This window comes from Saccopteryx bilineata, chromosome 1 (assembly GCF_036850765.1).
Source record: "Saccopteryx bilineata isolate mSacBil1 chromosome 1, mSacBil1_pri_phased_curated, whole genome shotgun sequence".
Classification (NCBI taxonomy): Eukaryota; Metazoa; Chordata; class Mammalia; order Chiroptera; family Emballonuridae; genus Saccopteryx; species Saccopteryx bilineata.
Window position 1 is genome coordinate 120506855 of NC_089490.1, and position 18132 is coordinate 120524986.

Genomic DNA, 18132 nt, shown 5'->3' on the forward strand with positions numbered 1-18132 from the left:
TTTCCTAAACATTCTTTTCAGATCACGTTAACAAAGAGATATGATGACCAAATAGCAGTCTTTATCTCTAAACACTTAAGACATTGTAAGCTAGAGAAAATTTTAGCAAATGATCCAAAAGTGAGAAATGAAATAACACAGTAATTTAAAATGTAACCTGGTTTGAGAATAATCCAGCACCATGTACTTGTTGCTTGAATTAAAACTTTGACTTTTCAATACATAGAGACACTTGTATCTTGATTTGTTTGATCATATAAATTAAAATATAAAACACATGTCATCCTCTCTTATGTCCTTATATTCCTCTGTTTCTACAATAATATTTAAAAACCTGCTTTCTGGCTTAGTTGGTATGCAGAACTTATCTTTTGCATTCCTAAAAATTCATTCTTTTTTAACTTAGAAAAGAAATGGACAAAAGTTAAGCATCAATGTTATTGTATGTAATATTTATCCTAATTTTAACATCTTTTACTTCTCATAGACCTTCATCCTGTAAATATAACTGCAAGTCCAGATGCATAAAAATTAAAAACTTGATTTTAAAAATGTGTAACACTCTTAATTTTAATTTATTATTTTTTTATTTTATTTATTTATTTTTAGAGAGGAGAGAGAGACAGAGAGGGAGAGAGAGGAGAGAGAGACAGAGAGAGATAAGGGGGGAGGAGCAGGAAGCATCAACTCCCATATGTGCCTTGACCAGGCAAGCCCAGGGTTTCGAACTGGCGACCTCAGCATTTCCAGGTCGACGCTTTATCCACTGCGCCACCACAGGTCAGGCAACACTCTTAATTTTTCATGCAAGTCTTTGTTAGATCTAAATATGTATGTCTGATGAAATAAGCCTTCTAGGTTATCTGTTTCTTCACTCTTCACTTACCCACTTGACTCAATTTACTTATGAATTTTATTTTACATTAAGCCTTTTTAAAGGAATATTTTAAACTATCTCCTTGTATGTATTAGAATCTTATTAAATATTACCTAGATATTTCTTAATTTCTGTATATAGTAGGTAATATAGTCAGAATTTTGCAATACATGTGAATTTGAATTTATCCCTGACCCCAGAACCTACCCCTTTTATCAAGTTATTCTCCGGACCTAAAATTAACAGCAAATTAGTCACTATAATTACGTTGAGGTTTTTTATCTCCCAAAAGTGTTTGGGTTTTTTTAATAGAGACAGAGAGAGAGTCAGAGAGAGAGATAGATAGGGTCAGAAAGAAAGGAACGGAGAGAGATGAGAAGCATCAATCATCAGTTTTTCGTTGTGACACTTTTGTTGTTCATTGATTGCTTTCTCATATGTCCATTGACCGTGGGCCTTCAGCAGACTGAGTAACCCCTTGCTCAAGCCAGCGACCTTGGGTCCAAGCTGGTGAGCTTTGCTCAAGCCAGATGAGCCCACGCTCAAGCTGGCGACCTCGGGGTCTTGAACCTGGGTCCTTTGCATCCCAGTCCGATGCTCTATCCACTGCACCACTGCCTGGTCAGGCTCTCCCCAAAGTATTTTATGCTTTGATGGTATTGCCATGGTATATTATATAACTCATTTGCAAAGTCTGTTCAAGTTTTGTATAATATTTTTTTGCCATTTTAATTTTTGTTTATTAAAAAATAACCCACTCAAAATAAACTGAGGTAGATATATCTTTGTATGTTCTCCCAAATCAATGACTCTAAGTCCAAATTTCCTCTTTTTATAAGGACACAGTCATAACTGCATTAGGGCCCACCAAATGATCTCATTTAACTTGGTTATCTGCAATGACCCTGCTTCTAAATAAGGTCACATTTACAGGCACTAAGGGTTAGGACTTTAATATCTTTTTTTTTAGTGGGGTGGAGGAAGTACACAATTCACCCCCCAAAAATTCTTGAAACATTAGTTTGTTACTTTGTGATTAATTTCTGGTAAGTTTTTTTATTGTGTTTACATAGATCCTAGGGTCACCCGAATGCATCACCCCCCCCCCCCCCCGTATTCCCCTCAACATCTCCTAGCCCCCTTCCCCAGAGCACCCTCCCCCCTTCCCTTCAGGTTTATCCCATCCCTTTCCCTCTGTCCTCTTTCCCTCTGGTCCCTTTGATCCCTCCTCTGTCTCAAATCTGTTCCTCAGTTTTCATTGTTCATTGGATTCCTCAAATGAGTAGGTCATATGATATTTTTCTTCTTCTACCTGGCTTATTTCACTTAACATAATAATTTCTATGTCCATCCATGTTGTCGCAATAGGTAGTAAGATTTCCTTTTTCATGTCCCCATAGTATTCCATTGTGTGTATGTACCACTGCTTTTTAATCCACTCATCCACTGACGGACACTTGGGCTGTTTCCAGATCTTCACTGTTATGAACAATGCTGCCATAAACATAGGGGTGCATTTCTCCTTTGGAAACAGTGCTATGGTGTTCTTGGGATATATTCCTAAAAGTGGGATAGCTGGATCAAAAGGCAGATTTTTAATATTTTGAGGAATCTCCAGACTGTTGTCCACAGTGGCTGCACAAATCTGCATTCCCACCAGCAGTGCAGGAGGGTTCCCTTTTCTCCACATCCTCGCCAGCACTTAATTCTGTGTTGTTTTGTTGATGAGTGCCATTCTGACTGGTGTGAGGTGATATCTGATTGTGGTTTTAATTTGCATTTCTCTAATGATTAGTGATGTTGAACATTTTTTCATCTGCCTATTGGCCAATTGTATGTCCTCTTTGGAGAAGTGTCTATTCATTTCTTTTGCCCATTTTTTTTTTTTTTTTTTGCATTTTTCTGAAGCTGGAAACAGGGAGAGACAGTCAGACAGACTCCCGCATGCACCCGACCGGGATCCACCCGGCACGCCCACCATGGGGCAACGCTCTGCCCACCAGGGGGCGATGCTCTGCCCATCCTGGGCGTCGCCATGTTGCGACCAGAGCCACTCTAGCGCCTGAGGCAGAGGCCACAGAGCCATCCCCAGCGCCCGGGCCATTTTTGCTCTAATGGAGCTTTGGCTGCGGGAGGGGAAGAGAGAGACAGAGAGGAAGGCGCAGCGGAGGGGTGGAGAAGCAAATGGGCGCTTCTCCTATGTGCCCTGGCCGAGAATCGAACCCGGGTCCTCCGCACGCTAGGCCTCTTTTGCCCATTTTTTGATTTGATTGTTTATCTTTCTGGTGTTGAGTTTTACAAGTTCTTTATAAATTTTGGTTATTAACCCCTTATCAGACGTATTGTCGAATATGTTCTCCCATTGTGTTGTTTGTCTTTTTATTCTGTTCTTATTGTCTTTAGCTGCGCAAAAGCTTTTTAGTTTGATATAGTCCCATTTGTTTATCCTGTCTTTTATTTCACTTGCCCGTGGAGATAAATCAACAAATATATAGATGTTGGAGAGCTTACTGCCTATGTTTAGATGCTTATGGTTTCACGGTTTACATTTAAGTCTTTTATCCATTTTGAGTTTATTTTTGTGAATGGTGTAAGTTGGTGGTCTAGTTTCATTTTTTTTTTACAGGTAGATGTCCAATTTTCCCAACACCATTTGTTAAAGAGGCTGTTTTTACTCCATTGTATGCTTTTACCTCCTTTGTCAAATATCAGTTGTCCATAAAAGTGTGGGTTTATTTCTGGGTTCTTTGTTTTGTTCCATTGATTTATATGCCTGTTCTTATGCCAGTACCAGGCTGTTTTGAGTACAATGGCCTTGTAATATAACTTGATAATAGGAAGTGTGACGCCTTCTACTTTATTCTTCCTTTTCAAGATTGATGAGGCTCTTTGTGTTTTTTTTGGTTCCATATAAACTTTTAGAATATGAGTTCTGTATCTTTGAAGTTTGTCATTGGTATTTTAATTGGTATTGCATTGAAATTATAAATTGCTTTGTGTAATATAGACATTTTAATGATGTTTATGCTTCCTAACCATGAGCACGGTATTTGCTTCCAGTTGTTTGTATCTTCCCTGATTTCTTTTATCAATGTTTTATAATTTTTAGAGTACAAATCTTTAATCTTTCTGGTTAAATTTATTTCTAGGTACTTTATTTTTTTGGTTGCTATAGTGAACGAGATTGTTTCCTTAATTTCTCTTTCTGACTGTTCATTGTTGGTGTATAGAAACTCCTCTGATTTCTGAGTATTAATTTCATATCCTGCCACCTTGCTGAATTCATTTATCAGGTCCAGTAGTTTGTTCTTTTTGTTTGTTTGTTTTTAAAGATTTTTCTTTTTTTTTAAGGATCATTTTATTTATGTATTTATTTTAGAGAGCAGAAAGGGAGAGAGAGAGAGAGAGAAAGAAACAAATAGAGAGAGATAGAAGAGGGGAGGAGCAGGAAGTATCAACTCCCGTATGTACCTTGACCAGGCAAGCTCAGAGTTTCCAACAAGCGACCCCAGCATTTCCAGGTCACTGCTTTATCCACTATGCCACCACAGGTCTGGAAGGTCCAGTAGTTTTTTGACTGAGACTCTAGGGTTTTCTATGTACAGTATTTTATCATCTGCAAATAATGATAGTTTTACTTCTTTTTTTCTAATTTGGATGCATTTTCTGTCTTCTTCTTGTCTGATTGCTGTGGCTAGGACTTCCAGAACTATGTTCAATAAGAGTGGTGAAAGGGGCACCACTGCCTTGTTCCTGATCTTAAGGGAATTGCTTTTAATTTTTTGTTCTTTGAATATGATGTTGCCCGTGGGTTTCTCATAGATGGCCTTTATCATGTTGTGGTATGTTTTCTCTGTTCCCACTTTGCTGAGAGTTTTGATCATGAATGGGTGCTGAATTTTATCAAATGCTTTTTCTGCATCTTTTGAAATTATCATGTGGTTTTTCTTCTTCCTTTTGTTTATGTGATGAATCATATTGACTTGTGAATATTGTACCAGCCTTGCCTCCCCAGAATAAATCCCACTTGATCATGGTGTATGATTTTTTTCTTGTATTGCTGGATTCGGTTTGCTAATATTTTGTTGAGAATTTTAGCATTTAAATTCATAGGTATATTATCCTATAATTTTCTTTCTTTCTGTTGTCTTTGCCTGGTTTTGGAATCAGAATAATGCTCGCCTCATAAAAGGACCTTGGAAGTCTTCCTTTCTCGTATTTTTTTTTAAAGTAGCTTGAGAAGAATAGGAGTTAGTTCTTTGAATATTTGGTAGAATTCACTTGTGAAGCCATCTGGCCCCAGGATTTTGTTTGTTGTGAGTTTTTTGATAACTGTTTCAATATCATTTATTGTAACTGGTCTGTTTAAGTTTTCTGATTCATCCTGATTGATTACACTGGGGAACAAAATTGTTGTTGCATCCACAAAAACACTTGTTCTTACCTAACTCGAGTGTGCTGCTCTCAAATCTGACATTAGTTTTTCTCTGTAAGCTACAATTTTTTTGCCATTCAAGATTTTGGGTTTTCATCTTACTGTAAAATTTTCAACATTTAGTTTAAACTAATGAAGTAGAATGTCTTCTTGGGCATCATTTTTGTGAAAATATAATAATTTATATAATGTAGTAAATACACTAATACACTAAAAGATGTGATTGCATTAGAATTTCTGTACAAATTCAAATAGAACATATTAAAACACTTATTTTAATCATAAAATTTGCGCAAAACTTATTTAAATTCTATTCAGGCAAAAATTTGCGTTTGTAGCTCCTGCGTTTGTGTACTTGTTGAGGACAATCTCATTTGATGCTCCTGCAGTAGTCTGCTCATCAGTAACAGCTGCAAGATTTTTGGGAAACTTATCATGGCGACTGTTCAGGAAGTGAATCTTAATGCTCATGTTACATTCAATTTCACCGAAAGCCAACTGCCCCTGCCGACGGGACTGCACTTTTGTATCCCGCCTCTGTCCTCCTTTTGATGAGCCCTCAGCAGTATGGGTGGGGGTGCTGCTGCTCAGACCTCAGCACTCAATACTGTATTGCTGAAGGCTCCCTCCTTCTAAGTGACTCTGCTCTGAGTGCCATGGGAGAGCTTGTTTGGCTGGTGTCCTCTTTCCCTTTGCTGGTATTGCTGGGTCTAGGAGAAATATTCACTCTAGATTTGGGGAGTGACTCAGCCCAGGGGATAGGGTGGCTGTCCCTCAAACTGTTCCTTCCTGTGCCTCCTAGATTACACTCTCTTCCTGCTACTCTGGTTCTCTCAACTCTTCCAGTCTTCCAGAGTCCTGGGTTAGTGGTTGTGAAAGAGGTTTTCTGCATGGTCCCTTTAAGAAGAATCCTGGGTCTGAGAAATCCGTCTCTTTCACACAAACAGTATCCTGACTTGTTTTGCAGCTAAACACTGTCCCTACACCTCTTCTAGGCTCTGGAGCTGCAGGCTGGGGCTTTGTTCCTGAGGCCCAGGACCCTCTTCTCTCTACTAAACTTGCTTCTCGCCACTCGAGTCCCTCCGGGCTGCCATTTGCTCCTGGGAGCTGGGCAGCCCTCTCCTCGTTTCCACTTTTCCTACCAGTCTCAGTGTGGCTTCTTCAGTGTTCCTTGGTTATAGATTCCTCTTAGTTTAGTCCGAAGTTGGTTTTTCCAGATGATGGTTCTTAGTTGTAATCCACTTTGGTTCAGGGAGGTGGAAGTTGGTACATCTGCCTACTCCATTGCCATTTTGCCGCCCCCTCTGATAACTTTTTAGATTACATTTTTTTTTATTCTGAGTTCTCAGAATAAGATAAAATGTCTGTTCAATTCCAAGGGTTCAGAACTGGCCTCTCCAAGATGTGCACTTTGGCATGTCAATTATTTTGAGCTAAAAACAGTCAAGACCCTGAGAACTCATGGGAAATGTTTATCTCTCCCGTAAAGAATTTAAATTTGGGGCCTTGCCTATAATAGGAGTTATTACCAGAGATAACTACTTATGACCTAGCTATAGGGCAGGACAAACATTGAATTACCAAACATCTGCTTTTCTTATTAGACTGTGAATGATTTTTTTCCCCTCTGAAGCCCCAAGGTGCCTTACCTCATCCTTAGCTTAGACTGTCATGTGCCTCATTTTCCTTTTCTGTCTGTGAACCTCTCATGTGTGTGCAGTCTCTGACTCTCATGTATGTGGGATTCCAATACATATGTATGTAATTAAATTTGGTTATTTTTCTTTTTTTAATTAGATGTAAATTTGATTAGATCAACAGAAAAACCTAGAAGGGTAGAAGAAAGCTTCTTCTTCCTCAATGAGGTATACTAATTTATTACTAGGAAAATTTATTTACTAGGGCTAAATTTGCATAATAACATAAAGAAATTACCTATTTTCTGTTATCTATGTGCTGATATTAATATATTTTTTAAATTAGTAAATTTTAAGGATTCACACATCTGTATTTGCTAGGGAATCAATGCCCTTCTAACCTGTGCTAATTACTTCCCTTTGTGCACTTCTTTTTTTTTTTTTATTCAGTGAGAGGAGGGGAGGCAGAGACAGACTCCCATGTGCACCCTGACCAGGATCTACCTGGCAAGCCCGCTAGGGGGTGATGCTCTACCTATTTGGGGCATTGTTCCGTTGCTCAGCAATTGAGCTCTTCTTAGCACCTGAGGCAAGTGCTAAGGAGTCATCCTTAGTGCCCAGGGCCAACTCACATCAATCAAACCAGGGCTGCAGGAGGAAAAAAGAGAGAGAGAGAGAAGTGAGAGGAGGAGGGGTAGAGAAGCAGATGGGCACTTCTCCTGTGTGTCCTGACTGGGATGTGCACTTATTACTTTACTTTTAAGTATTATTATTTATTACTACACTCACTTAAGTACATCTGTGTTATTTTATGATATGGCATGCTATGGAATACAAAAATTTATTTTTATCTAGGTTAGCCAAAAATGAAATACTGTTAGATGAGCACTTTGGTACAACTGAGAAGATTGTGCCCTGAACAACTAGATTAAGTACTTCACCTCAGTGCTTATGGTTTTATTGGTATTTTACTGTTTCTTTAAATAAAATCCAAGGTATAGTGTTCCTTTGAAAACATTACAAGTCTAAATTCAATTTTATTTATTTATTTATTTTTCTGAAGTGAGAAGCAGGGAGGCAGAGAGACAGACTCCCGCATGTGCCCGACCGGGATCCACCTGACATGCCCACTAGGGGGAAATGCCCTGCCTATCTGGGGCATTGCCCTGTTTCAACTGGAGCCATTCTGGTGCCTGAGGCGGAGACCATGCAGCCATCCATAGCACCCAGGCCAACTTTGCTCTAATGGAGACTTGGCTGCAGTAAGGGAAGAGAGAGATAGAGAGAAAGGAGAGGAGGAAGGGTAGAGAAGCAGATGGGTGCTTCTCCTGTGTGCCCTGACCGGGAATCAGACCCAGGACTTCCACATGCCAGGCCGATGCTCTACCGCTGAGCCAACTGGCCAGGATATAAGTTTAAATTCTCGACTTAGCCAATATCCCACAATCCTTTAAAAATACATTGCCCTGACATTTACACTGATAAAGTGATACATTCATTGGACTTAGCAAATCTTAGTTCCTAGTCTATATGTTCCTCATGTTTTTAAAAATGAAGATATGATCGGCACGGTTTTAGAAATGGGCTGTTTTTGAGTGGGCCACTTAATCCCACATATTAATAACATATGTTTATTTGAGAGCTAGGTATAAATATAGAAGCTCTCAGAGGATTAATTTAATTTTTAAACAGTTTTCCAACAAAATTTTTCTAATTATTAAAGTAATATATACTTTTTAAACAAATTTTGGAAAACAGGAAAGTATGTAGGACAAAGTACTTGCAATCCAACTAAAATGTGTAGATCTTCTTAAATTTTATTGGTGTATGTGTCTGTCTGAGTGTGTGATGCATGCCTATGTGTACAGCTAAATGATAATTAAAAAAATAAATTGTGACTCACAAAAATGTATAATTAATATATGCCTAATATTTTATTTAACTGATTAGTGAGGGAACTAAGATGTAACTGATTCAAAGAAGTCATACCATCATACATTTATAGTTAAAGAATGATGAAGTGAATTTTAAAAAATGCAGTTTAAGAACCACAGGATAATAATATCCATTGCTTAATATCCACAGGATGAGAATCAGTTGCATTCCGTTGAACACAGCTTTTTTTTTTTTTTTTTGCCTTGCTACCAGTTTTCTATTATTTATGTAGTTGTAAAATGGCTCAAAGACAATGAAAGCTAGCAATATCCCAATAACCAGAATATGTGATATGTCAGGACACTCACTAAATAATTGTATTTTGTTTTGTCTTATTTTTACCTGTATAATTTTATTAACCAGTGTAGTTCCAATAAGTTCAATAAAGAAGAAATATATTAAAAAATATTTTTTAAAGAAAAATAGTTAGCAAGCTTGACAGTCAATCCCTAATAATATGAACAAGATTTGAGGTGGGCCAAAAAATGATGACCATTTTTGTTCCAGAGCCTTATTACCATTTTGATTTAAAAAATATTTGCATATAAGTAAACTATCATAGTCATGAAAATAAGAATATTTGTTTTGTCCTAAGAATATCTATATTGTAAGACTGGAAAATCAATGTGTAGCTCCCTCCCAGTTTTCATAAGAGCGGGAAAAATTTGTGCCTAAATATTTTAATGTTTAACTGAACTATTTTATTAACACTCATATGTAATCATAAGATATAGCATTTATTAAAATTTATAGTTAATTCTAATTTTTGCCTCACCTATAGACTGTTTAGCTTTATTCTAGTAAAAATAGATCTGAAAATAAAGTGCTCTGATTTAGATGCTGGTGACAGATGGGTCTCAGGCCAGAATAACAACTATGGCTGGGAGACATTGATTGTTAACGTTTATGCTCCAATAATGAATGACCTAGATTTTTCCCACATATTTGAGGTCTTGACGTCATTGAGGCTAAAGGATTTAGGGCTGCTGTACATTCACTGCTGGCAGTCACTCATTAGTAATTCCTTAGTAACAGAGTTGGATTTGAGTGACATCTGGAGGTTTTCTATAACTAGAAGTGGGGGAATTCTGGTTTGTGTTATTTCCTGGTGAGTTAGATTTGGCTCTTAAGAAATATTACATGTGCAATTGATGGATTTAACATTTCACATTGAGAGGGACTAAAAGACTGAAAGAATTGAAAGAGAATTATGCTTTCTTCCATTGAATGGAATTGGTTAATTTGATGTTTGGCGCTAATATGAAATATTGCTTGAGTTATGTAGATGTCAAGGATACCTGTTATCAATTACCATTTTAACTGAAGATTGAAAATATTTTTACTTATCAGAAAAATGACAGCAGTTATCTTTGAATGTTTGGAAAGGCTGCATTCCAAAGTGTCTAGCTATGAGACAGAACTGTTAAAATTGAATTCCATTTCTTTCGTGGAGGCCATTACACCATGCAAAACTTGCTGTGAGCACTGGACAAGTGGCGTGGGAATGTTGTTTGCAGTGGAAAAGGGAGAATGGAAGGCTTGTCTGCACTGTGACTACAGAGCAGTGTACGCCCAGTGAGGTTGAGGTGTGTCATGAACTCTAGTTCAAGCAAAATAAAATATTGCTTATATGGTTTGATCATGCAGATTTCATGAAGCTTAAAGCATATTTACTCTACTGTATGCCAGATTTCTCTGAAGAGGTAATGAGGAATAGCAAGTGTTATCAAATCCTATGGTTGTTGTCTCACTAATTTTTTTATTTTTGTGACAGAGATAGAGAGAGAGACAGAGAGTGGGACAGATAGGGACAGACTGACAGGAAGGGAGAGAGATGAGAAGCATCAATTCTTCGTTGCAGCTCCTTAGTTGTTCATTGATTGCTTTCTCATATGAGCCTTGACTGGGGGTGGGGCTACAAGAGAGCGAATGACTCCTTGCTCAAGCCAGCAACCTTGGGCTCAAGCCAGAGACCTTGGGCTTCAAGGCAGCAACCGTTGGGTTTAAGCCATCAACTGTACGGTTTATGTCTGTGATTCCATGCTCATGCCAGCGACCCTGCGCTCAAGCCAGGTGAGCCCACACTCAAGCTGGCAATGTTGGGGTTTCAAACCTGGGTCCTCTGCATCTCAGTCTGACACTTTATCCACTGTGTCACCACCTGGTCAGGCTCACTAATGTTTAATATATAATACTGTATTGCATTTTTACTGGGAAACATATAAAATAAAATATAAAGCTGCTAAAACTGGTAACTATAGAAGTTTAAATTTCCTCCTATAATCCTACTTCCCAAATGAAATTCCTATTAATAATTTAGTGCAGTCTTTCAGTACTAAAAAGGACATATATACCAGCACATTGAGGAGACAGTATTAACTGGTGTTGAGACAGAACATTGACTCTAGACAGGACTACCTGGGTTTGAATCCTGTCTCTTCATGTATGAGCCAGGGTCCTGGGAGGATATAGATGACCCAATTAAAGGAGTTGCTGAATACTTTGAGGGGCGGATCTGTTGTAGAGGCATTAAGGGAAGTTACAAGGAATGGTGAGGCACTCTGGTTGAGCAGGAGGGCAAAGTTTTCTCACCGTTAGGCCCAAAGGCACAAGGACAGGTAGTTATCACTGAAACCCAGTAACAGTAGTAGCTACAGGAAAGGAGTTACTGAACAGGAGATGTGCTCATAGGTGGGGAAATGCAGCCACTGTTTGGTCACTTCAAGGTTGAGAGTGGGGATGGGAAGGAGGACAGCAAGCTGTGATTATAAATCCCCAACTGTCTTTCTCTACCTTCCCTGTCTTCCTTATCCTTTATTTATTTATTTGTTTGTTTGTTTGTTTTTGTGTGTATGTGTGACAGAGACTAAGAGAGGGACAGATAGGAACAGACAAGGAGAGAGATGAGAAGCATCAATTCTTCATTGTAGCTCCTTGGTTGTTTATTGATTGATTTCTCATATGTGCCTTTCACGGGGGGCTACAGCAGAGCGAGTGACCCCTTGCTAAAGCCAGCAACCTTGGACTCAAGCCAGTGACCTTGGGCTTCAAGCCAGTTACCTATGCTCAAGCTGATGAGCCTGTGCTCAAGCCAGATGATCTTGCACTCAAGCCGGTAACCTTGGGATTTCAAAGCTGTGTCCTCCATGGACAAGAGTGTGGTGGTTACCAAGGGTGGGGGGGGAGGGAGGACTGGGAGGGAGGGAGGGAGAGAGTTAGGGGGAGGGGGAGGGGCACAGAGAACTAGATAGAGGGTGTCGGAGGACAATCTGACTTTGGGCGAGGGGTTTGCAACATAATTTGATGACAAAATAACCTAGACATGTTTTCTTTGAATATATGTACCCTGATTTATTAATGTCATCCCATTACCATTAATAAAAATTTATTTAAAAAAAAAAAAAAAAAAAAAAAAAAGCTGTGTCCTCTGAGTCCCACTTCGATGTTCTATCCACTGTGCCACTGCCTGGTCAGGCCAAATCTAAACAGAATTTATAGACTCGGGCATCTATTCAGGTGCTGTAATTTGAAGAAATAAGCCCCCTCCCTTTTTTAGGGGAGAGATGGAGAGGTAGATGGGATGAAGGCAAATGGAGATTTATAAGCAAAAATGTTTACAAGCTCTGTTACTTAAAGAACAATAAGCCCTGGCCGGTTGGCTCAGCGGTAGAGCGTCGGCCTAGTGTGCGGAAGACCCGGGTTCAATTCCCGGCCAGGGCACACAGGAGAAGCGCCCATTTGCTTCTCCACCCCTCCGCCGCGCTTTCCTCTCTGTCTCTCTCTTCCCCTCCCCCAGCCAAGGCTCCATTGGAGCAAAGATGGCCCAGGCGCTGGGGATGGTTCCTTGGCCCCTGCCCCAGGCGCTAGAGTGGCTCTGGTCGCTACATGGCAACGCCCAGGATGGGTAGAGCGTCACCCCCTGGTGGGCAGAGCATCGCCCCATGGTGGGCGTGCCGGATGGATCCCGGTCGGGTGCATGCGGGAGTCTGTCTGACTGTCTCTCCCTGTTTCCAGCTTCAGAAAAAAGAAAAAAAAAAGAAAAAAAAAAAGAACAATAATTACACCTTTCTGTGCTCTAGTTTTCTCATTGATTTAATGAAGAAAATAATAGAACCAGTAGCATGGGGTTATTATGAGGGTTAGATAAATTACTATGTGCAAAGTGTTTAGGTGAGTACTACCTGTGTAAAAATTGGTCGGCAAATATTAATAGAACCATTATTACTTTATGAATTAATTTTACATGTACTATTAACAAATTTGTGGTTTCACTTTAGCCATATATCCTTTTAAAAATATTTAAGATTTTTTACATTTTAATTGAATTTTATTGGGGTAACACTAGTTAACAAAATTATACAGATTTTATATGCCTGATTCTACAACACATCTCTGTACACCATATTGTGTGTTTACCCCCCAAGTCACATCTTTGCCATCACCACTTCTCCCCCTTCTTCTTTGAATATATTTGTATATTTGTATGCATGTACATATATACATATATAAACAAACATACACAAATGTACATCTACTTTTTTTACACACTTATAGTCTCATTCTCACACATTCATGAACTCTACTTTTTATTGGCTTCAGAGTATCTGTTGCATGAATATACCTTGATATATTTAAACTTTTCTCTTTAGTTGGAGATTTGGACTATTTCACCATTCACTATTATGCACAATGCTATGGTAACATTTCACTTTTTTTTTTTCTTCTGTATTTTTCTGAAGCCGGAAACTGGAGAGACAGTCAGACAGACTCGCGCATGCGCCCGACCGGGATCCACCCGGCACGCCCACCAGGGGGCGACACTCTGCCCACCAGGGGGCGATGCTCTGCCCCTCCGGGGCGTTGTTCTGTTGCGACCAGAGCCACTCTAGCACCTGGGGCAGAGGCCAAGGAGACATTCCCAGCGCCCGGGCCATCTTTGCTCCAATGGAGCCTTGGCTGGGGGAGGAGAAGAGAGAGACAGAGAGGAAGGAGAGGGGGAGGGGTGGAGAAGCAGATGGGCGCTTCTCCTGTGTGCCCTGGCCGGGAATCGAACCTGGGACTTCTGCACGCCAGGCTGACGCTCCACCACTGAGCCAACCGGCCAGGACCAACATTTCACTTTTTAATTACTAATTTTGGGTTAGAGAGAAGCAAGTGAGTTTTATGTTCTTTGAGTTTTCTAGATTAAATCATCTAAATTCTGGCAATTCTGATGAGAAGAAATGTAAATGAATGACAAGGGTATAGCTGTTCAGAAAGTGGCTGAAGCCTTCTATTTTTCTAGGTCCTAATCTCATTCAATTTTGTGTAGAAAGAAAAGGTTAATAGATATTTTCCCATTACCTTTAACTTTATTGAAGAACAGTTATTTATTTATTTATTATTTATTTTTAAGTGAGAAGAGGGCAGATGGAGAGACAGACTCCCTTAGTGCCCTGACCGCATCCAATGGGCAACCCCATCTGGGGCCATTGTTCAGGTCAACTGAGCTATCCTCAGTGCCCTGGGGTTGAGACTCGAACCAATGGAGCCTCTGCCTACTGGAGGAGAAGAGGGAGGGAAGAGGCTGAGGGAGGTGGAGAGAAGCAGATGGTCACTTCTGTGTGCCCTGGCCTGGAATGGAACACAGAACATTCATTCATACGCCAGACCAATGCTCTATTCACTGAGCCAACTGGCCAGGGTGTATTTATTAAAAACAAACTGAAGAAAATTGGAACAAATAATATTTTAAATAATACAAAAAAAAAAGTTTCGGTGGCATCGGTGGCCATCTGTCCTAAATACAATACCACTCATAAGGGATTTAGCACAAATGAGATTGTTGTAAAGAAACAAATTCTACAACACTATTCTTTTATTTAAATATACCTTCTGTCTAAAATAATTCAATTTCAAATTTCTTCATGTGGACGGTAGAAAAGAGAACATTTCATGAATTCCATGTGGTGTGTTTTGCCTAGCTATCCCTGTCTAACATGTGTTCATTCAATGCCTATTGGCAATACCACTGTCCTCCTCCTGCCTCTCCTGCCCATTTTGCCATTCTCTTTGTAGTATTTAACACGTAATCTGATCATGTGTGCCTCTGGGTTCAGAATAAAACCTTTATTCTTTGTACCTAGCATAACATCCAGCTGAACTTGAAATGCTTTCAGAATATCAGATTTGGGATTTCTTTAATTTGTAACTATAAATTTAACATTTAGAAAGTTAAGATAATACAAAGAAGAAAAGAGAAAATAATTATAATCGTATGCACCTAAGTTAAGTGTTTAGTTTTATGTATCTTATCATTCATACATTTCACATAGGTGGAATAATTCTGTATATTTAATTTTGAATAGCCCTCTTAAACTTAAATCTATTTCATGAGCTTTTTTTTCTAGTATTAAGTGATCCAAAACATTTTTAATGGTCATATGACCATTTACTTTATGGTTATGATATAACTTACTCTTTTAATAGACATTTGTGTTGTTTCTTAAATATTTCCTATTAAAAATAATAATGAGTTACGGGGGGAGGGAGGAGAGGGAGAGGGAAAGGGGGAGGGGGAGGGGCACAAAAAAACTAGATAGAAGGTGACAGAGGACAATCTGACTTTGGGTGATGGGTATGCAACATAAGTGAACGACAAGATAACCTGGAGTTGTTATCTTTGAATATATGTATCCTGATTTATTGATGTCGCCCCATTAAAAATAAAATTATTAAAAATAATAATAATGGGTTAAAAATGTATTTAAAAACTTCAGGTTGCAAATTTCTTTACAAAATGTCCCTAGAAGTGGAATTACTAGGCTAAATGGCAGGAATACTTTAAAACTTCCTGTACATATTGCCAAATTGCTTTCCAAGAATGTACCAATTTATACTCCCATCAGCACTGTAGGAGAGTGCCTGGTAAGTTTTCAGTTGGATTTATTTGATAAGCCAAATGGACAACAGTTAGCTGATCATTAAAACAAATACAAGAGCAAACTCCATAGGCATGTTTTTGTCAAGATGAAATTTTTGGTCTGTTGGCTTTCTGTTATACACTAAAGGAATTCTGCATTTAAAAATAAATTTTTATCTTCATTAGGTCATCAGACAACAATTATACCTTGAACTTGCTTCATAATTTTTCCTCTTTGGCACTCTTAATGTCCATAAAAATAAGCAGAGGTCAATACTGTGGCAGGGTTCTGACCCATTTCCTTTGTACTGGACTTAGTGGTGAGAAGTGGGGACTGATTCTCAGTTACTGAAGACTGCATGTGCTGGGCATAAAGTTGCTTCTAGTTTATTAACTAAGCAAAGTAAGTACGAGTTGGCGCTGAGAAAGTAGTTGTCAATCTTCATGAATGTCCATCTGGACTCCAGTTTCCTCATTTGTATAGTTCGCTTACTGTGACTTCTAAAAGTCCCTCCTTGTCTTTCCCAGTTACTCTGCTGACACTTGGTGTGCAGAGAGACATTTCTGTACCTGTAGTAACTCATACATGCAGTCCAGTTCATATACATGGAGAAGCTATTTGCTCTGACTGCAAAGAGTATCTCTTGGTTCTCTTTCAATCCCAGGTCCTTTACATCTCTTAGTAAATAGTTTTTGAATGAATTTTGAACTATCTCTTTATTTATAAAGAAAACACATGCTTATAAGCTGAGTGTATAAATTTTCTATTGATGCTATAAAATTTTTTTCACAAATATGGCATTGATATATTTATTATTTTACAGTTCTATAGGTAAAATGTCTGACACAGGTCACACTGGGCTAAAATTAAGGTAAGGCAGGATTGCATTCTTTTCTCTAGGTTCCAAGTAGGATCCATTTCCTTTAATTTTCCAGTTTCCAGAAGCTGCCTAGTTTCCTTGGCTTGTGGTCCTCTTCCTCCACTTTCAAAGCTAGCAAAGATAAAGTAGAAGTGTTTTTACATCACATCGCTCTGAACTCTTCCATCTTCACATCTACTACAAATTCTGATTCTCCAGCCTCCACATTGCCAGACCCTTGTGAGTACATTGGGTCTGCCTGATGATCCAGCATAACTTCCTGTCTCCAGGTCCTTAATCACATCTGCAAAATTGCTGTTGCCATGTAAAGGGTAACATCTTCACAGCTCCTACAGATTAGGGCTTGCAATCTTTGGGGGCCATTATTCTGCCTAGTAGGCGGAATATATGCCTGGGGCTGAAGCACCAGAGGTCTTTTTCTTATAACTACACAGGGAAGTTTTTTCTTGGTTAACAAATGCAGGTGCTTTGGCCCAGCCTATCTTAGGTTTGAGCTCAGAAGAAGAGCTCCATTCTTTAGGTTTAGATTTCATAGTGAATGCATAATAAGCAACTATTTTCTGTAGCCCCATATTTATGGGGTGTCACTTGAGTTACAAATACAGTAAATTCATAGCACATTAGTTCATCACACAGTGACAGGGCTCTTAGTGGTCCATAGCCAATTTCATGGAACTGGACCTAGGAGACTCCTTCTTTCCTGCTACTAAGTTTGCAAGCCTATGTAAATCATTTTTTCTCACTGCATTTCATTTGCTCAAGTAGAAATTACCTATGATAATTAAATCTCTCTTACTCAACCTCCAGAACCAATAAGATCTTAGTGAAAAGTGTTCTATAAAGTGTAGAGTCCTCTTTCTATGTGTAATATTTCTCCAGACCTTATTAAAGGACCCCTTTGTACTTCAATGTTTTATTTACTTTGATATAAGCATACGCCACATTAAATCTCAGCACATTACTGACCATAACTCCACATTTTTTAAAAACAATACTTAGTACTGCTTCAAATGTTAAACTTTCTAGTAAATTATACAAAGCAGATTTATTTTGCCTCATTTCTTTTGGAAAATAATATTACTCCATGGTTCACTTTTCTTTCTGCAGTTTTGCCACATAAATGTGAAACTTTGATGCCTCAATAATTCTAAATACACTTTTAAGACATCTCTAGGACAGTGGTTTTCTAAGTTATTTGGTAAGCAACACGAGCTGTTTGTTTTGCAAGAAAATATTATGTGGAGCTGCCGCACACAAAACAGATACAGGTAGAGCTGCCCTGGGTGAACAGGCAGATGAGAGGCATCACAGTCATTGGTTAGCATCCCCTGCAGTACACATTCCAGCGTCTGCTAAGGCACCCCCAGTGGGTTTCTGTGAACAATGGTTATTTATATGTAAAGTATTCTGTAAATTCTAAGGTATACAAGCCAGTAGTCAGTATAGGTCAAGAATTGGTGGGGACT

The 18132-nt window shown here is 38.9% G+C and overlaps 1 protein-coding gene and 1 non-coding gene across 2 annotated transcripts in view; both read left to right on the forward strand.

The window, feature by feature from the left end:
- PDE3A (phosphodiesterase 3A) overlaps positions 1-18132 on the forward strand; it is a 326308-nt gene that overhangs the window by 121282 nt on the left and 186894 nt on the right. The window lies entirely within an intron of this gene.
- Positions 12529-12604, forward strand: TRNAT-AGU (transfer RNA threonine (anticodon AGU)). The gene has a single exon. It is a non-coding gene; the product is annotated as a tRNA-Thr (tRNA).